The sequence below is a fragment of the Tamandua tetradactyla genome, chromosome 6 (genome assembly GCF_023851605.1).
Source record: "Tamandua tetradactyla isolate mTamTet1 chromosome 6, mTamTet1.pri, whole genome shotgun sequence".
NCBI classification, from domain to species: domain Eukaryota; kingdom Metazoa; phylum Chordata; class Mammalia; order Pilosa; family Myrmecophagidae; genus Tamandua; species Tamandua tetradactyla.
In genome coordinates this window covers 95,898,230-95,925,764 of record NC_135332.1, presented here as the reverse complement: position 1 = coordinate 95,925,764, position 27,535 = coordinate 95,898,230, and the positions used below count along the sequence as shown (strand labels likewise).

The window sequence follows — 27,535 nt, the reverse complement described above, 5'->3', positions numbered from 1 at the left end:
TTGGAATGAATTTTGTAAAGTCTCCATCAAATACTTTTTGTCTTAAGTGCCTGACCATTTACTTATATGACAGTGAAATCTGAAAGTTTGCTTTTGATTAGGAGAGCCAAAGAAAAATGCCTCCTAATGCATTTGAAGCAATATTTTAAAAACCGCAGTTGAAACTTAGATTTTCATTATAATTACAGGATATTGATTCATTGAAATTACTGTGCACAATATTTTCTGATAAGTTTTCTACCATGGGAATGATGATATAGTCGAGATAACTATAATAACAAAGTTGAATGTCACTGGAAGCAATGAGTGGTCATTGTGACTCCTTCCTTGAGCAAGTTTCACATATTAATCTAAGAGGATATGATTCATTAGACAAAGGAATGTGTTGACTATTTTCTGTGGAAGGCCTCTTGTAAAGGTACCAACCCCCTTACATCAGGAAGTAGTCAACATTTTAAATAAAATGTCCAAGAAACTCAGTCTGCAAGTCTGGCCTTTGTCACTCTATCTGAATCTAACCTTTTTGTACTTCAAAAAAACATACCTTTTTCTATAAGACAAAATGTTGAGCTTGGTAAATGGTATTTTGAGCCAATTTCATTTAAATAGTAGGCCGCAATGATGCTTGGAGCCTAATGCTAAGAAAATGCAGCATGTGGGTCCTGAGTGTGACATTTAGCTGCCCTTTGTCCAGTTCTGCAGTGAAACAACTACTCTCTGTTCATGTTAGGGTTTCAATACTGCACCTCATCCAAGTTAATAACCCCATCACCAGTGTCTATAGTTGGACCTCAGAAAATGCTTGAGTGGAAGATTGCAGTTATTAGTATAAATTTAAGAATCTTCAGAGCTGGTTTCCTTGGGGAAATTCCAGCATTTCTTGTAGATCCTGTTCAATAAAATTCCAGGCATAATGCAATGTAACATTCCAGCAGAACAATTTAATTAATAGAACTGGATACATACACTGACTCCAAAGTTAATTTCTGGTTAAATCATCTCTTTTTAGCCTCAATTCTTTTATCTATAAGAAACAAATTTCACACCCAGTTTGTTGTCTTAACAGCAGTAAGCAAAAGTCAGTGAAATTGTTTTTTTTTTTCATTACAGTACATTTGTTATCAAAGCCAACAGTCAACAGTGACTAACTCTGCTTTTCTTTTCACGTTGGACATTAGCTTAAAGACTGTAATAGTAATATAGTATTATTTTTATGCCACAACATGGCCTCTGACTTCCAGCAGCAGGTAGATTCTCAGGAATTCATGGCAATGACATTTACCATACGGGGAGATGCCTTCTTTTTAATTCAGGATTTTTTGTAGGGCATGAGAGCACCCAGTGTTTGGCTGAGAATCCTGAAGAGCAAGGAGCCTAAAATAATCATTATCTCAGAGGGCTCCCAAGTGCTGAGAGTCATAAGAAGTTTCATCTGGACACTTTTCAGCCCCAAAACAAGCATTGTTTGGGGATCAGTAAACTAAAAGTTTATAGTTTTATTCATGTCTGTAAGATACAAGTGAGACTAAAGAGTCTACTGCTTTAGTGGCAATGAGAGAAAACTTGTGTTACCCAAATGAAAAATAGTAGTAATCAGGATGGTTCCAGTACTTCAAAGCTCCATTAACAAAATATGTTTTCCTTTGCCTATTTAAATTTGTCTTCTCTTTCTTTTCTCTTTATTTACTCTTCATTCTCTCTTTTTCCAGTTTTCATTAGATTTTGTCCCCACATACACAACTGGTATCTCAAAGCTTGATTCTTTCTCCTTTTCATTTCTCTTTTCTTGCTACTTTCTGTAGTGGTCAATACAATGCACCATAATATGGTGACACTCAAAATGTTCCTCTATCACAATTCTGAGTCTCATAGCTAGTGGTTTGGTGATTTGAGTCAGTTTATTTTGAAAAGGCAAGCAGTGAAAAAGCGGAAAGCCTCAAGGTCAGAAGCTAGGAACTCCCCCAAGTCCATCACCTTTTCATAACAGACTGGCTAGATGCTAGGCCATTTATAGTGCCTGTGCCAGTTTGAAACTACTATGTATCACAGAAAAGCCATGTTTTAATCCTGATTGAATCTGGTATGGCCAGATCTATTGTTTAGGGTGGGAAACTTTCACTGGATTGTTTCCATGGAGATACAACATACCCAATTGTTGGTGTGGCCCTCTGATTAGATAGAGATTTGACTCCATCCATTCAAGATGGCCTTGATTAGTTCACTAGAGTCCTTTAAAAGGGGGAAATATTTTGAAGAAATCTCATATGCAGATGCTTGGAGAACAGCTGCTTCCCAGCTAACAGAGACATGGATGTTTGGAGATGCTTGGACTGCCAACAGAGAAAGCAGGTGCCTAGATAAAGGCAGAGCCCAGCAGACATCACCATGTGCCTTCCTATGAAATGTTAAGCAAGCCAGAACCTGGAGAGAGCAAAGGGAAGCCAAGAGATGAAACCCAGCCCCAGAGAAGCCAAACAAGGAACCCCCATAGGAACAGAAGCTCAAAGCAATGGAGCCCAGGAGTAAGGGACCAGCAGATGCCAGTCATGTGCCTTCTCAGCTGATAAGTGGTGGTGTTCCAGACAACATCAGCCTTTCTTGAGTGAAGATATCCTCTTATTGGTGCCTTAATTTGGACAGTTTCAGCAAACTAATACAGTACCTCTGTGATTCTACCTCATCCTTTGTCTTCTCAGAGGGCCTGATGCATCATTATGGAGTTATTAACACCGTGAAATGTTATTAACACTTTGCACTGCTTTTATCCTGAGTGGTATCTGCACCAGTGTCAGAGCTGACAGATTGTCTGAATTTTTGCTGTTCTTGCCTAACTTTTAAGCCCATTTAAAAGTTTATCAGTTTCTCTGAGCCCATATTTGCTACTGATAATAGGAGCAGGTGCAGGCAGACCCACTCTGGATTTTTAAGCACCAGTTTCCAATCTTTCACAACTGCAACACTTGCAGAACTCATTATTTTTGCCAAAGAATCTATCTCTATAATAGCAAGAAATTTCTTCTCCAGATTCAATGTCTCTCAAAGTCTTCATGCATGCTGTATCTTGACCAGTGGACACAAACTTACAATTAGATCTGCAGTGATGATTTATAAACACAGCAGGACATAGCCAGAGTGGAGCAGTTTTTCTTTGTAGAACACATGACACTGAAGTCATTTTCTCCATGTCTAAGTAACATGTTCTTCTGAAAATTTGGCAATAAACCCAGCAGCAACTCTATTTTGCCATTTTCGTTTTCACTCTTTTCCTGCAAACATTTTGGCTTCAGTTTGCTCTGATGAGTGTCTGCTACAAGGCAGTATCCAAACCCACTGTCAGTTGCAAATATTTGGGAGTAAATAAATAAACGTAAATACATGTTCCTTGAATAATTCATCTTGCATTTTGTTCTTTTAAGAAAATAGTGCTGCTCCAATTTGCCTGAAGTCAAACATTTGAAGACTTTTTCCAAGTGTTCATCTGAAAACATTCAGTTACTTGTTCTAGTTCTTTTCTTCCTTTAACAGGCTGAAATCTCACAGGGTTGTTGTGAGGAAAACTGTCGAAATTTGAAAAATGCCTAAGCTCCTCGAAGAAAAGGCACTCGTATTCATTTTTTGTGTTTGAAAGCCTAAATAGGGTCAAAAAACCAAACTGGTTGCAAGGTCATCATTTTCAAAAAGTTCTTTGGCAGACACTCCAGAAGATGTGCTCTGTCCCTTTAAATCTCAAATTACCATGACATCTACTTGCCCTCCTTTCAAGTGCACTTTTGCCAGTCTTAGGGTGTGTTTTCCCACGTGCTATAATGCTTACTGATTCTGCTGATGTTCGTGAGACAACTTGTTTTCATTTCTCCTGCCATTCACCACCATGTTCTTGGACTCTCCCAACCGTGTCATACCCACTGGCCGCCTGACCCAGGGACATTTAGTCACTCCGTTTAAAGCGCTTAGAGAATAATTTCAATGCTCTCTCCTCATAGCTCCAAGCCTCAGCATCCACACTCCTAGATGCGTCTGTGCACCTGGTGAGCTACCAGAAGCCACCCGGGAACGATGGAAGGATACGTAAAGGAGTGGGCAGATGACAGAGGGACACCCACAGACCCTGCAGCCAACCCCCACCAGTGAAGTAGCTCTGCATATTGAAAAGTGCTATTCAGATATTTAAACACACCTAAAAAGTGTTCAAAAACATTCTACATGCTTTCAAAGCCCTAGTGATAAGAAAGTTGCAGCGTGGTCTTCCTAGGTGTCTACATCAATGCTGTCACTAACCAAGGTTTCTTTTCCAAAGAAGGTAAAGTCTCCACCTGTGCCTCAAACCACTCTGCCATCAAAATTCTACAAAAATGGAATTACAACCATGTATATGTGAAAATTTCCCAATAAAAATGCATATATTTTTAACTGGAATCACAGCACATTCTGACATACATAGCAGATAACATCAATGTACTTAAAAATGCAAAAGAGGCAACGTTCTGGAGCAGCTAGAAGGAAAAATCTGAGAGGATGGTACGGTAGCCCATGACAAACTCTGGGATCTGTCCTATAATACTTGTTGAAGAGTGTTTTGAAACTATTGCTTTTTTCTTTTTTGCTTTGTATATATGTTATAGTATACATTTTAAAAAGTTAAAAAAAAATGCAAAGAAGGCTGGTTGACCAAAGATGTGGCATTAGACTCTCCAGCATTCTATGCTCCCAAAGAATCTTGGAACAACCAGTGAAAACTGGCAGTGCCATCCTCCTCAAAACTCCAGAAAACAGTTAAAGGATTTTGACAACTGGGCAAATGCTGAATCAATAAAATGCAACTTCAAAAAAAAAAAACGGTAAGAGTGACTTTACCTGCCCCAGGTGTGGTATGGAGCCAGCTGGCATTCTCATTGTGGATCCCTGGCCCACTACTGGAAGGAACAAGGTAACTCCTACACATATTGAGGTAGCTGTATGTTGGTGCCAATCTGTCCAGTGTCAGCCTTAAAAACTCCACCTGGACATGCGAATAGCTAAAGCAGTATAAGCGACAATTAAACAGAAGTGGCCTGGGGCAAGGATTACCTACTTTAATAGAGCACTCTGGTGGGGCAGAAAGTCAACCACATAAGAAGTGGGGACATTTGGATTCCTGTAAATAGGAAATTCCTAGGGCCATGAGCTCAAGCTCAGAACAAGAAACAGTCTCAGAAAAGAGGGAAAGGACAGCCTACTATAGCCTCAGGCTGGTCTTGCTAGGAGGGCTAAACTCTGATGGAGAGCACCAGCCAAGCAGAGCCAATTTGCAAAAACTGTGAAAGGTTTTATGCATTGGTTTATTTGTATTTGCTAAACCCTGGTATTCAAGGAAATCTCTATCATATCCCACTTCTTACTAGCTAGATACAAGATTAAGGAACATACAGCTCAGGGACTAAATCCCAGAGTTAACAAACCCCAAACAGAATAAAATTGAAGAGAACCATGTCTAGACATATAACTGTCAATTATCAACTACCAAGGACAAGGAGAGAGTTCTGAAAGCTGGAGAGAAAAGCAAGGTATTATGTACAAGGGTGTCCCAATTACATTAAGTTCTGTTTTCTTGTGAGAAACCATCTAGGCAAGAAGACAGTAGGACAAAATATTGAAAGTCCTAAAAGGAAACAATTGCCAATAAAAAATTTTATATCCAGGGAGATCGTCTTTCAAAAATGAGAGATTGGTGTTCATGAGTGGTTTAGTGGTAGAATGCTCACTTTCGATGCAGGAGACTGAACTTCAATTCCCAGACTATGCACCATCCCCACCCCACCCCCTCAAATAGAGAGATTAAGATATCCCAAGACAAACAAAAAGCTGAGGGAATTTGTCACCGCTAGACTAACCTCACTAGCCATAATAAAGGGAGCTCTTCAGTGGTAGAACTCTCACTTGCCATGCAGGCAACCTGGGTTCAATTCCCAGCCTATGCACTTCCCAAACAAACAAAGAAACCAACAAAACAAGCAAACAATTCAACAAATGGTGCTGCAGTAACGTTATACTCAAATGTAAAAAGAATGAAATGTGATCCTGCCATACAGCGTACTAAAAAAAAAAAAGAGGGAGGGGGAGCTCTTCAGACTGCAAGAAAAGAACACTAGACAGTGGATCAAAGTAGGATAAAAAAAATAAAGACCTCTGATAAAAGTAGCCATGGGGGTAATTATAAATGCTGGTATTGCTTTATTTCATTTTTTGGTATGTAAAACCACATTTTGCTTCTTTTTCTAAAATGAAGATACATAAAAGGAACGATAAGTCTATGGCTTTGTTCATACAATATATAAAGATATGATATGCAACAAGTACAAGGAAAGTCAGGGGATGGTGAGACATAGGAACAGTGTTCACATATGCTATTGAAGTTGAGTTGGTATCAAAGCAAACCTGATTGTTATATATTTAGGATGTTAAACTTATGCCCCCTTGTAACCACAAAGAAGATACAGTAAAAAATATGCAAAAGGTTCTCAAAGTGATATACTACAGGAAATCAAATAAAAATGAGGGTAGGCATTAACAGAAGAACTGAGGGACAAAACAGGTATATGACTTACAAAGACAAATAACAAAATCGCAGGGAAAAGTCCTTTATTATCATTAGTTACTTTAAATTTTATGGTTAAACCAGTCTAAAGGCGGAAGTTGGAAAAATGGATAAAATAACATGACCCAGCTATGTGCTGTTTACAAGAGACTCATCTTAAATAAACAGATGCACGTAGGTTGAAAGTGAAAAGATTGAAAAAATATTTCATGCAAATAGTATCCAAAACAGAGCTAGGTTAGTGTTCTAGTTTGCTAGCTGCCAGAATACATTATACAGAAACAGAATGGCTTTTTTAAAGGGGAATTTAATAAGTTGCTAGTTTACAGTTCTAAGGCCGAGAAAATGTCCCATTTAAAACAAGTCTATAGAAATATCCAATTAAAAGCATCCAGGGAAAGATACCTTGGTTCAAGAAGGTTGATGAAGTTCAGGGTGTCTCTCTTAAGTGAGAAGGCACATGGCAAGCAGGATCAGGGTTTCTTGCTCATCTGGAAAGGCATGTGGCGAACATGGCATCATCTGCCAGCTTTCTCTCCTGGCTTCCCTTCACAAAGCTCCCCGGGAGGCATTTTCCTTCTTCATTTCCAAAGGTGGCTGCCTGATGGATTCTGCTTCTTGTGGCTCTGTCATTCTCTGCTCTCTCAGAATCTCCAGCTTTCTCCAAAATGTTTCCTCTTTTACAGGATTCCAGTAAACCAATCAAGACCCACCCAAATGGATGGTGACACACCTCCCCTAATCCAGTTTAACAACCACTCTTGACTAAATCACATCTCCAGGGAGATGATCTGATTACAGATTCAAACATGCAGTATTGAGTAGGGATTATTCTGCCACTACAAAATGGGATTTTGATTAAAACATGGCTTTTTTTAGGGTCCAAACATCATTTCAAACCAGCACATTCCATTCTCTGGACCCTAAAAATGACAAATTTTCCCCATATACAGAATACATTCATTCCATAACAATATCAGAGAAACTTAAACCATTTCAGTAACATTACAAATACAATACAACGTTTAAACCAGTACAAACTCTCAAAGCTAGTTACAAGCATGGTCTGTTCTAAGGCAAAATTATGCTCTGGCTTTGGACCTGTAAAAACCCAAGACAAGTCATTTGATGCCAACATACAAAGGAGGAACAGTCATAGGATTTAAAACTTATTACAAAGCTATATATTTAAAGAAGCATGATACTGGAACACAGACATATAGACCAATGGAATCCAACTGATTTCAGAAACACACATCTATGTGGCCAGTTGTTTTTTGACAAGGGTGCCAAGTCCACTCAATTGGGAAGAATAGTCTCTTTAAACAATGATGCTATGAAAACTGGATGTCCATATACAAGAGATTGAAGGGGGACCTTAGCTCATGCTGCATACAAAATTAACTCAGAATGGATCGAAGACCTAACATAAGAACTCAAACTACAAAACTCCTAGAATAAAACTTAGGGAAGTATTTTTAGGATCTTGTTACAGGCAATGGTTTCTTAAACTTTTCATCAAACATCCAAACAACAAAAGAAAAAATAGACTTTGTTAAAATTAAAAATGTTTTTGCATAAGGAAATTTTATAATGAAAGCAAAAATACAACTACAGAATGGGAGAAAATATTTGGAAACCACATATATGATAAGGTTTAAAATCCAGAATATATAAAGAAATCCTACAGCTCAACAACAAAAAAACAAACAATCCAATTAAGAAATGAGGAAAAGTTTTGAATAAACATTTCTCTGAAGAAGATATCAAATAGCCAAAATTCATAAAGAGATGCTCAATATCATTAACCAAAAGGGAAATGCAAATTAAAACCACAGCAAAATACCATTTCACAGCCACTAGAATGGCTATTTTTTAAAAAACAAAGTAACAAATGTTGGGTATGATACGTGGAAATAGACGCCCTTGTACACTGTTGGTGGGAATGTAAAATGGTGCAACTGCTATGAAGCTGAATTGGAAGTTCATCAGAAAGTTAAGTATAGAATTGCAATATGAGCCAGCAAAGCCACTGTGTTAGTTAGATTCAGTTGTCAACTTGGCCAGGTGAGCATACCTAGTCTTGTTGCTGCAGACATAAGCCAATGGTACGTGAACCTCATCTGTTGCCAATTACATCTGCAGTCAGCTAGGAGGCGTGTCTGCTGCAATGAGTGACGTTTGACTTAATTGGCTGGTGCTTAAATGAGAGATCCCAATGTAGCACTGCTAAGCAGCTCAGCATTCCTCATCTCAGCACTAGCAGCTCAGCCCAGGCCTTTGGAGATGCAGAAAGAAGTCACCCCGGGGAAAGATGTTGGAACCCAGGGGCCTGGAGAGAAGATCAGCAGAGACCATCTTGTGCCTTCCACATAAGAAAGAACTTCAGTGGAAAGTTAGCTGCCTTTCCTCTGAAGAACCAACAAAATAAATCCCCTTTTATTAAAAGCCAATCCGTCTCTGGTGTGTTGCATTCTGGCAGCTAGCAAACTAGAACAGATTTGGTACCGGAGAGTGGGGTGCTGCTGCGGTTTGCAAATACCAGATATGTTGGAACAGTTTTTGGATGGTTAAAGGGAAGATTTTGGAGGAACCATGAAGAGAATGATGGAGAAGTCCTGGAGGGTTTGAAGAGACTGTTGGTGTAAATGGAACTACTACCAATCTTGACAAAGGAGGACACAAAAAGGAAAAAATTGGAGTTTGCAGAGTGAGAACCATGGAAGCTCGGGTATGAAGCCAAGAAACCTTGGCCAGGAGAGTGGACCCACTCATATACAGGGAGAGGGTGAGTTTACCCTGAAGGGCGAGGATGAGTCTCCCCCCTCATTGCAGTGGAATAGTAGTGCAGCCTCGGGCCTTGGAAAAGGCAAAGCACGCTCCTTGGGGGACTGGGAAAGCCTGGCTGCCACCATGTGGAGGGGTTGAGCATGTGCCCCAGAAATGGCAGAGAGCCCAGGGGTGGCCCTGATGCCTGGAGAGAGTGGAGCCCAGATGTGGTCTCTTTGATGTTCCCCGAGGTTGATTTGGAAAGAGGCGGGCCACTGCATAGGCCCTCGGAAAGGGTAGGATTGCCACTTTCTACAGCCGAAGGATAAATGACTTTCAGACTTTGAAATCCAATGGTGTTTGCCTGCAGGTTTTCCTTCCAGTTTCTCCCTATGGATCCAGTGTTTATCCTCCTTTGCATATTGGCATCAGATAACTTGTTTTGGGATTCACAGGCCCACAGCAAGGAGAAGTTTTTGCACCTGTTTAAGGTGATGCTTGAAGTTGCCAAGTTGACAAGGGGTGGACATGTGTTAGTTAGATTCAGTTGTCAACTTGGCCAGGTGAGCATACCTAGTCTTGTTGCTGCAGACATAAGCCAATGGTACGTGAACCTCATCTGTTGCCAATTACATCTGCAGTCAGCTAGGAGGCGTGTCTGCTGCAATGAGTGACGTTTGACTTAATTGGCTGGTGCTTAAATGAGAGATCCCAATGTAGCACTGCTAAGCAGCTCAGCATTCCTCATCTCAGCACTAGCAGCTCAGCCCAGGCTTTTGGAGATGCAGAAAGAAGTCACCCCGGGGAAAGTTGTTGGAACCCAGGGGCCTGGAGAGAAGACCAGCAGAGACCATCTTGTGCCTTCCACGTAAGAAAGAACCTCAGTGGAAAGTTAGCTGCCTTTCCTCTGAAGAACCAACAAAATAAATCCCCTTTTATTAAAAGCCAATCCGTCTCTGGTGTGTTGCATTCTGGCAGCTAGCAAACTAGAACAACCACCTATATGGAAATAACCAAAAGAAAACAGGGACTTGGAAAGATATTTGCACACCAATGTTCCTGGCAGCATTATTTACAATTGACAAGAGATGGAAGCAACCAAAGTGACCATCAACCAGTGAATGGATAAACACCATGTGATATATATATTATTCAGCCATAAGAAGGAACATGTGACAACATGAATGAACTATGTAGACATGTTGAGTGAAATCAGCCAAACATAAATATTACATGATCTCACTGATATGAAATTATTATAACAAAATTAATAGAGTGAGAAATTAGATACAGGGGCTGGCCTTGGGTAAGAAATGGGTAATTAATGCTTAACTGGGAAAGTTTCTTTTTAGAGTGTTGAATAAGTTTTGGTAATGGATGATGATAACAGTAGCACAGCATTGTGAATTTAACCAACATCACTGAATTATATATTTGAATATGGTAAAAAGGGGAAATCTAGGTTGCATATATGTTACTAGACTAAAAAGTTTAAAAAATAACATAGGACTGTACAATACAAGCAGTGAACTGTAATGTAAACTACAGACTATAAACAGTGTAATTATAATAATGTTTCATCAATATTATTACCTAGTGTAACAACGGTACTACACTAATGCAAAGTATTAATACAGAAAACTGTACATGTGTAAAGCGGGTTATGTAGAAATTCTATTTATGTATTATTTCCATAAACTTACAACTACTTTAATTAAAAAAATGAAATTAAAAGAATGCAAGGAGGCACCAAAAAGCATCTCTTCTCTTTCCTGTTTTTCATTGAGATATAGAATGTATTCACCTGTCAAAAATGGACATTTACAATAAAATATTTTAATTTCCCCTGCAAAATTAACAATAGAGCAGCATTAAGGATTATTAAATACCCATATTTTATATTTAAAAATAATTTCAGCAAATATTTTACATTTCAAAACATATTGATCCCTGTTTTAATTTATATCATTCATTGGAGAAAGCCTTTTTTATTTTCACTATTTAAATATTGGTTTTCCCCAAACATTAAGTATAATTTTCAAGGAAAGCATAACATATATGAAAAGAGATTTTTATGGGAATTAAAGATTTTAAAGAACTAATCATGTTAATTACCCAGGAAGAAGATTAAAATAAGGCACATTATGTTTTTCCTTTTCCAAATGAGACAAGTTCATCAACAATCCTGAAATTTAAATGAGCTCTTTTGGGGATGATTCAAAAATGCCTTTTAAATACTTTTTAACTGTGTTTAAATGCTTCAAAAAAAGTAATTGAACTAGGAAAGTGATCAACAATAGCACTTCTTCTGCATATATATACTTGAGCTCTATTTCATGAAGGCCATCACAGAAACATTTCAGGCAAAAATATGGTTCCTAGGCAGGCCACTGGTGGCTCAGTAGGCAAGAATGCCATGCCAGAGGACCAGGGTTTGATTCCTGGTGCCTGCCCATGTAAAAAAAAAAGAAAGAAAGAAAAAAAGAAATATGGTTCCTTTTTGGTCTTTACTTTGCATGTATTGTAAATATACACAAACTATAGTCTTTCACAGTTGCTAATTATTGCACGTTTATTCTGTTTATTCTCTTAACAGAACCTTCTTCATCTGATTGATTCAGTACAGCTCTTTTTGTTTTTGTTTTTTGCATGGGCAGGCACCAGGAATAGAATCCGGGTCTCCGGCATGGCAGGCAAGAACTCTGCCACTGAGCCACCGTGACACGCGTTAGCTGTTTTTTTTTTTATCAACAAGCTGTTATGTTAGATGTTACTTCAGAAGAGATCACCTAATATTTTGAGGTAGCAAGAGTACAACTAGGGAAAAGAGAAAAAGAAATCCATAAATTTCACAATTAAGGTCCAAATATTGTTCATCCTCTTTGTCTTAATGGGAGTCCAGTTGCGTTCTGAGATGGACCTGAGAAGTTTTCAGAAAGCATTAAATGTTCATTAACCAAGTACTGTAGAGAATTAAATTAAATATACTAGTAATGCTGGCTGCGTCAGGGAAACTGTGATTAATACTTACATCAAGAGATTTTCTTAGTTGTCAGTTTATGGAAAACATATGGAACTTCAGTTCATAAAAACATCACAGAGAAAGTGTGTATACATATTTTTTCTTGTAGCGAATGTTTCCATTCACAAGCAAGAGCTAAAAATACACATTACTAATTGAAATATAATCTAACTTATTCAGTGCACATAGAGAGATTGAATAAATTTCTATTTCTTAATTAAATTCACTGCTAAAATATATTGATGTGACATACTTCTTTAAGTATAAAAAAAAATGGGTAAGGAAAAGTTAAGATCCCAGACTGTAAAACTATCTATGTTATTTCTTTCTGAGATCTGAAAACATTTGAGGACTATTTTTAATTGGTGCATATATATATATATAGTCAGGAATATAAAAAAATGAATAATGAATAATGTAAAATAAACACTCCTCAGGCCTTCATGCAATTTCATTCTCCTTTCTTGATATTGGGTTAAGGAACAGATTAAAATTTTACATCATTAAATTTTTTCTAATAGAAAAAGTAGACAAAACGGAATTTTTGGAAATACCCTTCTGGATTTCTTGCTGCCAGTGCATGTCATAGAAACTAATTGTCATTGTTATCTTTATTAAGGAATGGAAAGTAAGTCAGAAAGGGAATCAAAAGAACTCTATCAAGACAAAGATATTAATGTTGTGACCTAAAAATAGAGTTTTGGGACGTTACCATGTCTGCTCTCTCAAAGCCAGTCCTGGCTTGTGCTCACAAGGCAAAATGGAAAAGAAAATATAGTCCATATATAGACCCACATAGAGCTGGTCAGCTGATTTACTACAAAGGAGCCACTGCAACACAATGGGGAAAGGTGGTCTTTTCACTAAAAAATTCTTTTTTTTTTTAACTTTTTTTATTAATTAAAAAAATTAACAAACAAAACATTAAGAGATCATTCCATTCTACATATACAATCGGTAATTCTTAATATCATCACATAGTTGCATATTCATCATTTCTTAGAACATTTGCATCAATTTAGAGAAAGAAATAAAAAGACAACAGAAAAAGAAATAAAACAATAACAGAGAAAAACAAGATTATACATACCATACCCCTTACCCCTCGCTTTCATTTACCAGTAGCATTTCAAACTAAATTTATTTTAACATTTGTTCCCCCTATTATTTATTTTTATTCCATATGTTCTACTCTTCTGCTGATATAGTAGCTAAAAGGAGCATCAGATACAAGGTTTTCACATTCGCAGAGTCTCATTGTGAAAGCTATATCATTGTTCAATCATCATCAAGAAACATGGCTACTGGAACACAGCTCTACATTTTCAGGCAGTTCCCTCCAGCCTCTCTGCTACATCTTGAACAACAAGGTGATATCTACTTAATGCATAAGAATAACCTCCAGGATAACCTCTCAACTCTGTTTGGAATCTCTCAGCCATTGACACTTAGTCTCATTTCACTCTTCCCCCTTTGGTCGAGAAGGTTCTCTCAATCCCCTGATGTTAATTCTCAGCTCATTCTAGGGTTTTTCTCAGTCCCTTGATGCTGAGTCTCAGCTCATTCCAGGATCCCCGTCCCACGTTGCCAGGAAGGTCCACACCCCTGGGAGTCATGTCCCACGCAGAGAGGGGGAGGGTGGTGAGACTTTTCACTAAAAAATTCTTGATGGAAAATAAATGAATCTTTTTAAAAAAAAAATAAATGAATCTTGACCTTGACCTCATTTATTCACAAATTTATTTGAAACACACAAAATTTTATTTCAAATGGATTATAAAACTAAATATGAAAGGTAAAACAATAAACATTTCAGATGAAAACATGGAAAAATATCATCTTTCCCTAGGGAAATTAAAAAGTTCTTAAACTAATATAAGAGAAAAGATTAATAACTTGGATTTCATTAAAACTAAATACTACTTTTCATCTAAAAACTCTGTCAAGAGAGTGAAAAGGCCCATCACAGATAGGGAGAAGATATTCATAATATACAGTATCCAGAATATATAAAGAACTGCTACAAATCAGTGAGGAAAAGACAAAGAAGCTAAATTTCAAAACAGTCAAAAAAGACTTGAATGGGCTCTTTATAAAAGAGGATAAACAAATGACCAATAAGCTATAATAAATATTCAACATTGTTAGTTATCAAAAAAATGCAAATCAAAACCATAATAAGCAACTGAAACACAGGGAGCCCAGAATAAAAAAGAGGGCCTTTAATCCTGTATACCTTAATGTAATGCCTGGATACATCCTAGAATATATTAAGCAGATAATCAAAAAGTATTGGAAAAGTTCCTTGAGGGATGGAAGAGAAAATATGGAACCATTAAACTTTACCATCAGGAAATTCCCCGATACTGTGTCAAATATTAGGGACACCCAAATCAATAGGCCAAGCCTTTGAGCTTGAAACTTACTTTTGTGAAGCTCATGTCAGTAGCAGAGAAGCTTCGTCTACCTACCTATAGATATGCCTAAGAGTTACTTCTGGAGGACCACTTCTGTTGCTCAGATGTTAAGTGGGACTCACAGGTATGAGTCTGGCCCTGGCATTGTTGGATCAACAATTCCATCCTGGCCAAAAGGTGGAAAAGAAATGTAACTAATAAAGTATCAGTGACAGAGTGACTTCAAATAGAGTTGAGAGGCTATCTCTAAATAAATTATAGATATATAAAATAGCCCCTCAAAATCCAGAAATAATAATTACCACTCCAGACTAAGTGTGTCTGCTATAAAAGCTTACAATCTAAGCCCCTGTTTTCTTATAAGCATTTTCTAAAGGAGACCATACAATAATTACTCTTTCTTCTGGTTTATTTTGCCTCACCAAATGTCCCACAGGTTCATTCACATCGCTGCATGCCTCGCAACTTCATTCTTTTTCATAGTAGCACTATATTCGATCATATGGAAAAGGAGAAAGATTTATACGATCTGAAGAGAAACCTGAGAGTACAATCATATGTACACAGCATCGTTCACCAATCTGTTTCTCAGTCAGTACATACTTTAGCCATCTGCATTCATTAGGCATTGTGTATAATGCCCAAAGTCCACAGTCCATCAACACTCAATTTTAGATAATTTCATTGTTCCGAAGAGAAAGACAACCAGTAAACACACCCTCACCAAATAGGTCTTAGGCTTCTTTTTAAAATTGTCTGCCTTTGCATGTCTTTATCTTGCCTTTATCATGCTGAATTTTTGCTTGTCACGTTAGCCTGTGGTCTCTATCAAGCAAGAAGCATGCCTGAAAGAGATACTCAAAATAAGTGCTCAAAACAAGTCCTATTATGGGAAAGTTCTTTGTATTTAGCCCAAATTCATCCTGATGCAATTTCAGACAACAGAACCCTTTGTCCATGCCTTCTTACAGAATCAATATGGTAGAAAAAGTGAATTCAAGAAAAGAAAATGGGGAGAAAACTGTGCTATCATTACCACTGACACTTTAAATGTGAGTCAATTGCTGCAATGATTAACATCGCTAGTAAAAGAAGAATTTTTTCAGAAGAAATTATCTGCCCCTTTAAGAGATTCAAATTAATTCAAATTAAATATTGCCATTTGTAGCCTAGGAGGTGTATGCATGGAAAAGTGAAGGGGAACTGAATTATCTTTGATGATGGTGAGAAGGATAATGATAGGGTGAGCTATTTTGTTATTTTAAAACCAGTACCCCATCTCTGCATGATTGGATCACTCCCCAAATTCCCTTCTTGTGCCTGGTCACATGGTGATGTGCTGCAAAGTGCACCTCAGCCATGATGAGTGACTCTGTCTCTTGGGGCCAACACAGCTTACCATCGTAATACCACCCACAGTGACCAACCTGAAGCTACTGAATCATTCTAATAAAAGAGAGACCAACATAGTCAAATCAACCCATCTTAAAAATTTCTGCAGGACAGACAGTTTTACTTCTAAATAAATCAAGTTAGGCCCTTGTGAAATCCGTATCAGTCAAGATGCTTCAGAGAAACAGAACCATGAGGGTACATGTATATATTTCCTTTGTATATATGAAGAGAATCACTTTAAAGAATTAGCTTTTCACGATTTTGGAGGCTGGGCATTCTGAGATATGTGGAGCAGGTTGACAGGCTTGAAATTCTGATGAGAGTGATGTTTAAGTCTTAAATCCAAAATCCAAAGTGAGGATGGCAGTCTGGAAATGTTTAGGATAATTGACATTGTAGTCTTGAGGCAGAATTATTCTTCTTTGTGGACCCCTCAGGTCTTTGTTTTTACAGTCTCTAGCTGATTGAATGAGGCACACCACATTGTAGAGGATAATATTTACTTAGAGTTAATTAATTGTAGATGTTAATCCCATCTACAAAATACCTCCACAGCAGTATGCAGGCTAGTGTTTGATCAAACAACCATAACCTAGCCAAGTTCACATATAAAATTGACCACCAACATCCATACCCCAAAATAAAGTCCAGATTAACCGAAAATAGAATTATTATGAAACACACTATTATGAAACAAGGACAATGATGGAATTAATATTTTGCCAAATTAAATATTTGTCAAATCCCAAAAAAGGGGAAGACTCTCTAATCTTACCAAGTATGCTGGTTTGAAAGGAAGTACGCCCCCTAAGAAAAGCTATGTTTAATATAAATCCCATTTCATAAAGGTAGAATAATCTCTGCTCAATGCTGTATGTTTGAAACTGGAATGAGATCATCTCCCTGGTTGATGTGATTTAGTCAAGAATGGTTGTTAAACTGGATTAGGGGATGACATGTCTCCACCCATTTGGGTGGATCTTTATTGGTTTATTGGAGTCCTATAACAGACGAAATATTTTGGAGAGTGAGAGATTCAGAGAGAGCAGAGAATGCTGCAGAACCACGAAGCAGAGAGTCCACCAGCCAGCGACCTTTGGAGATGAAGAAGGAAGACGCCTCCTGGGGAGCTTCATGAAACTGCTTCATGAAACCGGAAGCCAGAAGAGAAAGCTAGCAGATGACGCCGTATTCACCATGTGTCCTTCCAGTCGAGAGAGAAGACCTGACTGTGTTCTCCATGTGCCTTCTCACTTGAGAGAGAAACCCTGAACTTCATCAGCTTTCTTGAACCAAGGTATCTTTCTCTGGATGCCTTTGATTGGACATTTCTACAGACTTGTTTTAATTGGGGCATTTTCTTGGCCTTAGAACTGTAAACTAGCAACTCATTAAACTCCCCTTTTTAAAAGCCATTCCGTTTCTGGTATATTGCATTCCGGCAGCTAGCAAGCTAGAACACCAAGAGAAGACATAATAAAGAGGGGGAAAAAAGAGTTATCTACACACAGATGAAAAATTCTGAACAATGAATTGAATAACCAAAGTGAAGTGGCAAATAATATAAAAATAAATATTATTTCTATAAAAATGACAAAGGCCTAATATTTTTGTGTAATTAAGAATGAATAAAAGGGGTGCAAGGGTAGTTCAGTGGTAGAATTCTCACCTACCATGTGGGAGACCAGGATTCAATTCCCGGTCTATGCATTTCCCAAAAAACAAACAAGCAAAACAAACAAAAAACAAACAAACAAAATCAACAGATGGTGCTGCAATAATGGGATACTCACATGGAAAAATAACGAAATGTGACCCTGCCACACAGCATACAAAAAAAAAAGAATAAAAATTAACAAGAAAAATCCTGAACACCACAGATGAATGGAGTAAAATTATTTCAAAAGATGCCAATAAATTCTTTAAAGAAATTGGAATCTGTTTTTATTTTTCACTCTAGAAGTGGCTGTATCAGAAAAAGAAAGTTGGAACAAGAATTTGGTGCTCATTGATGTAAATCGGAGGCTATTTACTCTAATTTAATCCCTTGAAATTCTTGGTGGTGGAAATTGAACTTTCAAGTAACAACAAAATCTTTACCCAAAATATTTAGTTTTAATATAAGATGTTATGAAAGGGAAGTTAAATGGGAGCTCTAAGTTTTCCCCATGACTTTTCTGTAAATCTATAATTTCTCCAATAAATTATTTTGAAAAAATTGTTTTATTTCTGCTTATGACTTTAAAATGTTTGAAAATCTTATTTATTCCGTAAAGATTCAAGCCTCCACCAATAATAATTTTTCCCCTATTCTCTGTTCTAATTTTTGAGTTTCTGCTTTGTACTTACAGTGCTTTTGAGGGGCCTAATAACATTTAACACTGCAGTTACACCAGGCACAGCAGCTTGTGGGAAACTTCAGAATTCCAAACCTTAATTTGGATACAATACTTTCATTCAAAAGTACAATTAGGTGTCTTAATTAGTTCATCAATATTTTAGAAGTCTAGTCAAATTTGGTTTAATCTGTGATGCACAAATTCTCAGATCATAGTCGTTTAAAAGTTTTAGGAAATTACCTTTTAGCAAGCACCATGTTGTCCGTGAAAACCTAAAGAACCAGCTCTTACTGGCCTTCCTAACCCACGCGGGTGATATACATTCCTTTGTGTCAGACAGTATGTGAGTGACGTAATCTTAACACAGATGCCCAGACTGTGTCATTTGTTTTCTATCTTCGAAGATTTAGTCCTACACTTCTCCTTCCAGGCTCAATTTGTCTCACTGAATTCACATTCTAAACTGACTGTCCCCTCAGAAGGAAAACAAAGTTGTCTGGTTTCTATCACTAGAGGCAGCTGGCAATGACCATCCAGAGCGAAAAAGAAAGGTGTTTTAGTAAATCCACATGAACTGCAGATTAAACATCAGCAAAGCTTATGCTTGTTCCTCCCATCTAGCTAAAGAGACATTCATGTGAAAATGTTAATAAAAAGAATATTGAAGGAAGGTCTGTTTTATACAATTCAGGAATAATTTTTAAATTGTTAGAATGCATTTATGACTTAAATCTTTAAAACTTAGGAAATCATGCCAGAAATAAATGTTACCTTCCAGGCATCTTCAGGGCACGAACAAATTTAATCCTAGACTACTCATGCCAATATTTTGGCATCATGTTAATGTCCATATAGCCTGGAGAGTAAGACGGCTCAGGGTACATGGTGCTGGAGAGTTTGCTGGTGGTACAGGGAGACCATGCACAATGAATGCTGAGTTTTTCCATGCATACAGACATATTCTATTGCAAGTAGATACTGCTTCTTAGATGAGCACTGCCCCTTTTATTTATTTATTTATTTATTTTGGCTCCTGTGAGGCTGTGGCATACTGACTGATAACTCTGTTTATTGAAAAGTAGGAGTTGTTTATTATCTTAGCAGTTATGCAAAAATGCTCACATCTAAGCCAAGGAACTAATTGCTAATTTTGCAGAGATGCAAATGTAGCGTCTGTAGAAGAGGAAAGCCAAACCAATAAACATCTCTCAAATACCATCCTAAAACAGGTCAGGAGGGAGAAAAAAAAGCCTCCCGACGTGTAAAACTGGCGAAATTTGACTTGGTGGAGATTATTATGTTCAATGAATCATTAGTGCCAGATTGAGGAAACGAACATGTTACCAGGTGAGGTTTAAGAATAGGATGTATCCAGCCAGACTATCCAGTTCTGTTCCTGACTCTGCTATTTATGACCTTGGACACTGTAACATTTCCATGACTCAGTTTCTTTGTCCATACAATGAAAATGTGGATAGTAATAATAATATTAGCAGCTTCCAGAACTGTGGTAAGGATTACAGTCCATAACATGTGTAAGGTACTTAGAATGATGCTGGCATGGTCCAAATGATACTTGGTAGTTAGGACATTTCCCAGCCCAGCATGCTCCTCTCCAACTGAAGTAAAGGGGGCACATTTTAATGTGCCTCATTTTCCCTGTAATTAGCACATGGCTTTCTGTTGTGGACTGAATCAGTTCCCATGCAAAGACATGCTCAAGTCCTAACCCCTGGTTTCATGATTCTGAACTCACTTGTAAATAGGATCAGTGAAGATCCTTTTAAGATGAGGCCAAACTGAATCAACGTGGGCCTTGATGCCATATGAGTGAAGATTTGGGCACTGTAGTGGAAGCCAGAGGAGAAGTCAAAAAGAGACAGATCACCATGTGTCAGAGGCAGAGATTGATGATCAGAAAGCCACCCCAGAACTCTGCAAACTTTGGAGAAGGTATGGCCTATTGATACCTTGATGTTGGACTTCTGTATAAGCCAATCAATCTGTGATATTTGTCATGGCATCCATGGCAAACTAAGACACCCCCCAAAATTCATATCTATTTACCATAAAAAGTATACATTATGATGTATTTATGCTCTATTCAAAATCACTCTGCATTAGTGATTTAGTCCTCACAGTGAAATTTATTTTTTTGAGGTGTGTATCAATTATTTTAAGATAATTATCTGTTAGAAATTGTGACACAGAAACAGTGGACAGCAGCCGTAGATACTCTTGGTTTTGCTTCATCAAGCTTACTACTAAAAATGGTTTCTATTACGAATGATCTATAAAGGCATTTATACTTTAAAATTACATACCCTCTGATCCTAATGGTATTCAAAAACATGAGTTACAAGCCAGTGTTTCTATCCATAGATGTATTCTAATGGTGCAATTAAAATTTTCAAGTTAAGTCTTTCAATTGAGAGATTATAATTAAATAAAATTATTTTTTTTTATAATAGAGATAAGATACCTTGTTTACAGGGATAAATGACAATTGAAAGATATTTCCATACTGTATCACTACTAAGATTGTTATCTTTTAATTCTAAGTTCTTAAAAAATCCAAGAGGACCAAATTACAGAAAGGCCTTAAATAATATGCATATGTTAACCAAGAGGTACAACAAAAACATTCATGCCAATTGCTGACAGAATCAGAAAAAAATAAGTCAGGTTTTAGCAACTGAAGCAATATCCTGTGAATGAAAGATGTCTCAAATAAAAGCAAAATAAGTTATCTTTTACTGATGCCTCAGTAAAAGTAATCCCCAAAGATATCAATACTATCTATGTAGTCTAAATTTCTTTAATAGAATAATAAGAAAATAAATAAGGGAAAGGACAATTAGATTCTGGGTGATATATTTAGGAAACACATATTACAACTGCCCATCTGCTTCTCTAAAACATGCCTGGATGTGTTTCCTAGTGGCAGAAGGTGAGACGAGGCAAAATCTCACAATTGACAGAATATGGTCCCACTGAAGTCAACCATAATTATCCTGCTAAAGTAGGTGTGGTGCTTCAATTATTGGTAATCAAGTTTACGATACTCTATTTTCTATGTCTTCAATTTGATGTCTCTGAGTACTGGTTATAAAAATGGTAATTGCTTTAATAATTGGCACACCAAAAGAGCATATGAATTTAACCTTGTTTCCTTGAAATTGGATAATATTCATATGCTTATTGCAGCAAGCCTCTTTATCACATCTCTACCGCAGATCTCCTTTCAGCAAAGGGATAATGCATAAAAAATCTAATATGAAGGTGTAATTTTGTAAATTATCCACATTTTATTTCTATAATAAGTATTTGATGGATTCTTACTACAATTAATAAATAAAAATCTATACTTTTAATTAATAGGCCATTTCTTAGGAAAATCAAAATTGAATAGATGATTTATTTGAATTGTGTCTGATCTTTTCAAATGTGGTTTAGCTACAAAGCATGAACTGAAACATTTACCTTGGCCCCAATATCCTAAAATCTAAACATGTATAAATCTATTGTATGAAATCATAAAATATTAGATGAATAAAAGACCATAAAAGCCATCATCCATGATTATCTAAACAAGCTTAAATCTCCTCTTTAACATCTCTGAATTACTGAGGGATATCCAACTGTTGTTTAAATTGCTCCCAGTGATGGAAAAAGTTACTTCACCCAGCACAGCTCATTACATCTTGGGATAATCTCTCCTTTTGAAAACATTTTTTTCCTGTAGTGCTGAGTCATTGTTCTGATCCACCGCCAATGGAGCAAACCATCAAATATGGACAATAACTATCCTAGATGTACTATCTCCAACATTAATTTGGATAAATAATTTAATTTCTGTGATTTTAATTTTCTAAAGAAAAAAGTGAGGAAATGCATTATAGACACTCTGAAAATATTCTAGTGCAACTCAGAAATTAGTTATAATATCAGAGTGTCTTGGAAGAAGGCAATTTTAAAATTAGTTATTTGAGCACTTATTCATAATATATTTAGGTAATACCTGAATCAAATAAGAGTTTATAGGAGAACTGGAATCTGAAGAAACCTGAAATGAATTATATGAGAGGGTTATGTTAACAATGAATAATTTTGCACTGTTTGGTGATGGAAAGAATAAGATTTGTAGCAACTGGTAGACCAAATGTGAAAAAATTTATGTTTTGGTTTGGTTTGGATTGGTTTTAGTTTGTCATTGCTGCCAGAATGCAATATACCAGAAATGGAATGGCTTTTAAAAAGGGAATTTATTAAGTCACAAGTTTATAGATCTAAGGTTATAAAAACGTCCAAATTAGGGCATCCAGAGAAAGATACCTTGACTCAAAAAAGACTGATGTCTCTCACATGGGAAGGCACATGGCTGGCATCTGCTTGTCCTTATTTCAGGTTCTGTTGCTTCCAGCTTCTGATGCTAGTGGTTTCCTCTGCAAGCATCTATGGCCCTTCCTTAGCTCCTCTGAGACACAACTCTGTGTTCTGGCTTGCTTGTATCTCATGGGAAGGCACACAGTGGCATCTGCTGAGCTCTGCCTCTCCAAACATCTGTGTATAGGCATCTGCTCTCTCTGCTGGCACTCCAGATATCTCCAAAATGTCTGTGCCTCTATTGGCTCTGAAGCAGCTGGGTTTTCTCCAAAATGGCTACCCTTTTAAAGGACTCCAGTAAACTAATCAACACCCACCTTGAATGGATGGAGTCACATCTCCATCTAATCAAAAAATCACACCCACAATTGAGTGGGTCAATCTCCATGGAAACAACCTAATCAAAGGTTTCCAGCCTACAATATTGAATCACTATTAAAGGACATGGCTTTTCTGGTGGACAGAAATTTTCAAACCAGCACAGGATTGATTATAAAATCTCTAATCTGATAAAGCGATTTATGGTCATACTATTGCAAGCACTTTCTAGGTCATCCAGTTGTGAGATTGACTTTCTGATTTGAGGCCTTCCTTCTTTTTGTAACCATGTAAAATTATAAAAAAAAGATTACTGCATTCCATAAGTTTTAGTGTGTTGTATTTTCATTTTCACTTGCCTCAAGAGATTTCCTGATATCCCTTTTGATTTCTTCTTTGTCACATTGGTTTTAAGATTGTGTTGTTTAATTTCCACATATTTATGAATTTTTCAGTTTTCCCTCTGTTGTTGATTTCTAGCTTCACTTCATTGTGGTCGGAGAAGGTACATTATATCATTTCAATATTATTGAATTTATTGATACTTTTTTAATGACCTAACATATCGTTATCTTGGAGAATGATGCATGTATACTATAAAAGAATGTATAGTCTACCGCTGTTGGGTAGAGTGTTCTATAGATATCTGTTAGGTCTAGCTAGTTTAAAGTACTGTTTAAGTCTTCTATTTCCTTACTGGTCTTCTATCTAGATGTTTTATCCATTTTTGAAAGTGGCATATTGTAGTTTCCTTTTATAAATGTAAAACTGTCTATTTCACCCTTCACATCTGTCAATATTTGCTTCATATATTATTGGACTCTGCACTTAGGTGGATATGTATATATACAATTGTCATGTCTTTTTTGTTGAATTGATCCCTTTATGAGTATATAGTGTCCTTCATAAGAGTTTTTCACTTAAAGTCTATTTTACCTGACATTAGTATAGCTACCTCGGCTCTCTTTGGGTTACTATTTCCATGGTATATCTTGCCATCCTTTCACTTTCAACCTACTTGTACTCTTTGAATTTAACATGAGTCTCTTGTACACAGCATATAGTTGGGTCATGCTTTTCAATCCATTCTGCTGATCTCTCCTTTTTGACTAGAGAGGTTAATCCACTTACAATTATGTAAGTATTGATAATGCAGAACTTTCTCCTGTCATTTCGCCATTTGGTATTTATAAGTCTTACATGCTCTTTTCTCCTTCGATTCTTCTGTTAATGTCTACTTTCATATTTATTTAATTTTTTTATATCACACAATTTTTAGTCCATTCTCATTTATTTCTCTTTATATATTTCATATATTTTCTTTGTAATTATCCTGGGGCTTAAATTCAACAACTTAAATCTTTAACAATCATGTTTTCTTTGATATTAGCATACACATATGCTGTTTCCCTCAGCTCCCCACATGCTGTTGTACTTTTACAAATTATATCTTTATACACTGTATGTGCAAAACCACAGGCTTATCATAACTATTTATACATTGGCATTTTAGCACCTGTAGGAGTGAGAAGTGGAGTTACATACCAAAACAAAACAATACAACAGTACTGGCATTTGTAATTACCTGTATGTTTACCTTTACTGGAGGTTTTATTTCTTTATGCTACTTCAATCTACTATCTAGTGTCCTTTCCTTTCAGCATGAAGAACTTCCTTTAGCATTGTTTGTAGGGCAGGTCTAGTGGTGATGAAATCCCCTGGCTTTTGTTCATTTGGTAATGCCTTAATCTCTCCCTGATTTTTTTTTTAACTTCTTTTTTTATTATATAGTATAACATATGTACAAAGCTAAGAAAGAAAAAAGGAATAGTTTCCAAAGTACTCTTCAACAAGTGGTTACAGAACAGATCCCAGAGTTTGTCGTGGGTTACATATAATCGTCTTATAATTTTCCTTCTAGGTGCTCAAGAATATAAGAGGCTAGAGGGCTTAAATTCTTTTTTATCATCACAATTGACTTTTTTTCCTCCTTTTTTGTGAATAATAGCATGTATACAAAAAAAGCTATAAATTTCAAAGCACAGCACCACAATTAGTTGTAGAGCATAATTCAGACATTGACATGCATTACAATTTTGCAATTTTAGGTTTTTATTTCTAGCTGCTCTAAAATACTGGAGACTAAAAGAGTTATCAATTTAATGATTCAGCATTCATATTCATTTGTTAAGTCCTATCTTCTATGTATAATTTGACCATCACCTTTGATCTTTCCACACCTCTCTTTGGGTTTGTTTGGACTATGGTAATTCTCAATTTTTGCTATTGGAAGGGTCTGTCACTAATATGGGGTAGGAAGATGGAACTATCTGATGTTCTGGAGAGGCTAGGCTAGGTTTCAGGACTCATCTGGACCAGGGACCCATCTGGAGGTTGTATGTTTCTGGAAAGTTACTCTAGTGCCTGGAACCCTTGTGGAATCTTGTATATTGCCCTAGGTGTTCTTTAGGATTGGGTGGAATGGTCCTGGTTGGGGGTTGGTAGGTTATGATAGGTAGCAAGGTCTATCTGAAGCTTGTGTAAGAGCACCCCCCAGAGTAGCCTCTCAACCATATTTGAAATCTCTCTGCCACTGATACTTTAACACTTCTTTTCCCCCTTTTGGTCAGGATGTAATTGTTGATTCCATGGTGCCAGGTCTGGATTCATCCCTTGAAGTCCTCTCCCATGTCGCCAGGGAGACTTTCACCCCTGGATATCATGTCCCATGTAGGAGGAAGGCAATGATTTCACTTGCAGAGTTGGGCTTAGAAAGATGGAGGCCACATCTGAGCAACAAAAGAGGTCCTCCAGAAATAACTCTTAGGCATGCCTATAGGTAGTCTAAACTTCTCTGCTACCTACATAAGCTTCACAAGAGTAAGCCTCATGATTGAGGGAATGGCCTATTGATTTGGGTATCCCTAAAGTTTGACGCAGTATTGGGGATTCCCTGATGGTAACATTAATAGCTCCAAGGTCTTTCTCCCCTTCCACAGGGGACTTTGCCGATACTTTTTGATTATCTGCTTAATATACTCTAAGATGTGTCCAGGCATTACAATAATCTATACGGATTAAAGAACCTCTTTCTTATTCTGGGCTCCCTGTATTTCAGTTGTTCAAATAAGCTATACCGATAGGTTGAATTAGATTATCACTACAGAAAATTTCAGTTCCAGGCCAAATAAATCTTTCCTCCATTGGTCTCAAAGAGTTTGTGTGGTTCTAAAATATAGATACTATCTTCCTAACCCTTGTGTTCTAAATTACTTTAACCCCAACCTGTTCAGCTTCATTCTTATCTCTAAATATCAGGTTACATATATAAAAAAGCCTCTCAAAATCCATAAATAATACTCACCACTCCGGATTTACTGTTTCTGCTCTAAAAGCTTACAATCTAGGCTCCTGTTTTCTTACAAGCATTTTCGAAAGGTGACCATACCATTGTTGTTTTTTTGTTTCTGGCTTATTTTATGTCACCAAATGCCCCACATGTTCATTCACATCATTGAATACCTCACACCATTGTTCCTTTTTGTAGCAGCACAACCTTCGTTCATAAGTATACACCAACATTCGCCAATGTACTTCTCCATCAGTGCATCCTTCATCCACCTACATTCATCGGGCATCATGTGAAGGGCCCAAAGTCCACAGTCAATCAACATTCTCAATTTTAGATAATTTCATTGTTCCCAAGAAAGAGAAAACCAATAAACACACCCTCACCAAATAGGAAATCTAACCCTACCCTTAACTCTTGTCCCTCAACCCATTATTTACCCCTGCTGTTGCTGGGGTTTCTTTTTGAACACAGTTCATAGCACACAATAACAGTTTTCCCCCGTACCCTGGACTTAAACACTCTTTATATAAGAATCATATCTTTGAAGTAATTCTTATGAGAACTCACTCATATTTCTAGTGTGAGCCAGTGGGACACATAGGTCTATACAACCCCTTTCAATCTTGTTCATCTTCAATATGAATACTTCTAGACCCTCTAGAGAATCACCTTCACTCCTATCTACTTCCTTATATTGGAGTTCAACCTCCAATAGCTAATGGTTCACCCTTCTCTAGCTTCTATGTATCTCTAAGTCCCCTATCTTCTGCATTATAAGCCTCTGATTATACCATTATGCTGGTCATAAAAGTGGACTCATATAGGATCTTTCCTTTTTTGTCTGGCTAACTTCATTCAGGATTATGTCCTCAAAGCTAATCCATCTTGTCATGTGCTTCAGGACGTCATTTTGTCTTACTGCTGCATAATATTCCATCATATATATATATATATATATATATA

General features: G+C 37.0%; 1 pseudogene; it reads right to left on the bottom strand.

Annotated features, from left to right (window-relative positions):
• Positions 1-2,742: 2,742 nt before the first annotated feature.
• On the bottom strand, positions 2,743-3,900 carry LOC143686761 (histone-lysine N-methyltransferase KMT5B pseudogene; annotated as a pseudogene).
• Between the last annotated feature and the right edge of the window lie 23,635 nt (positions 3,901-27,535).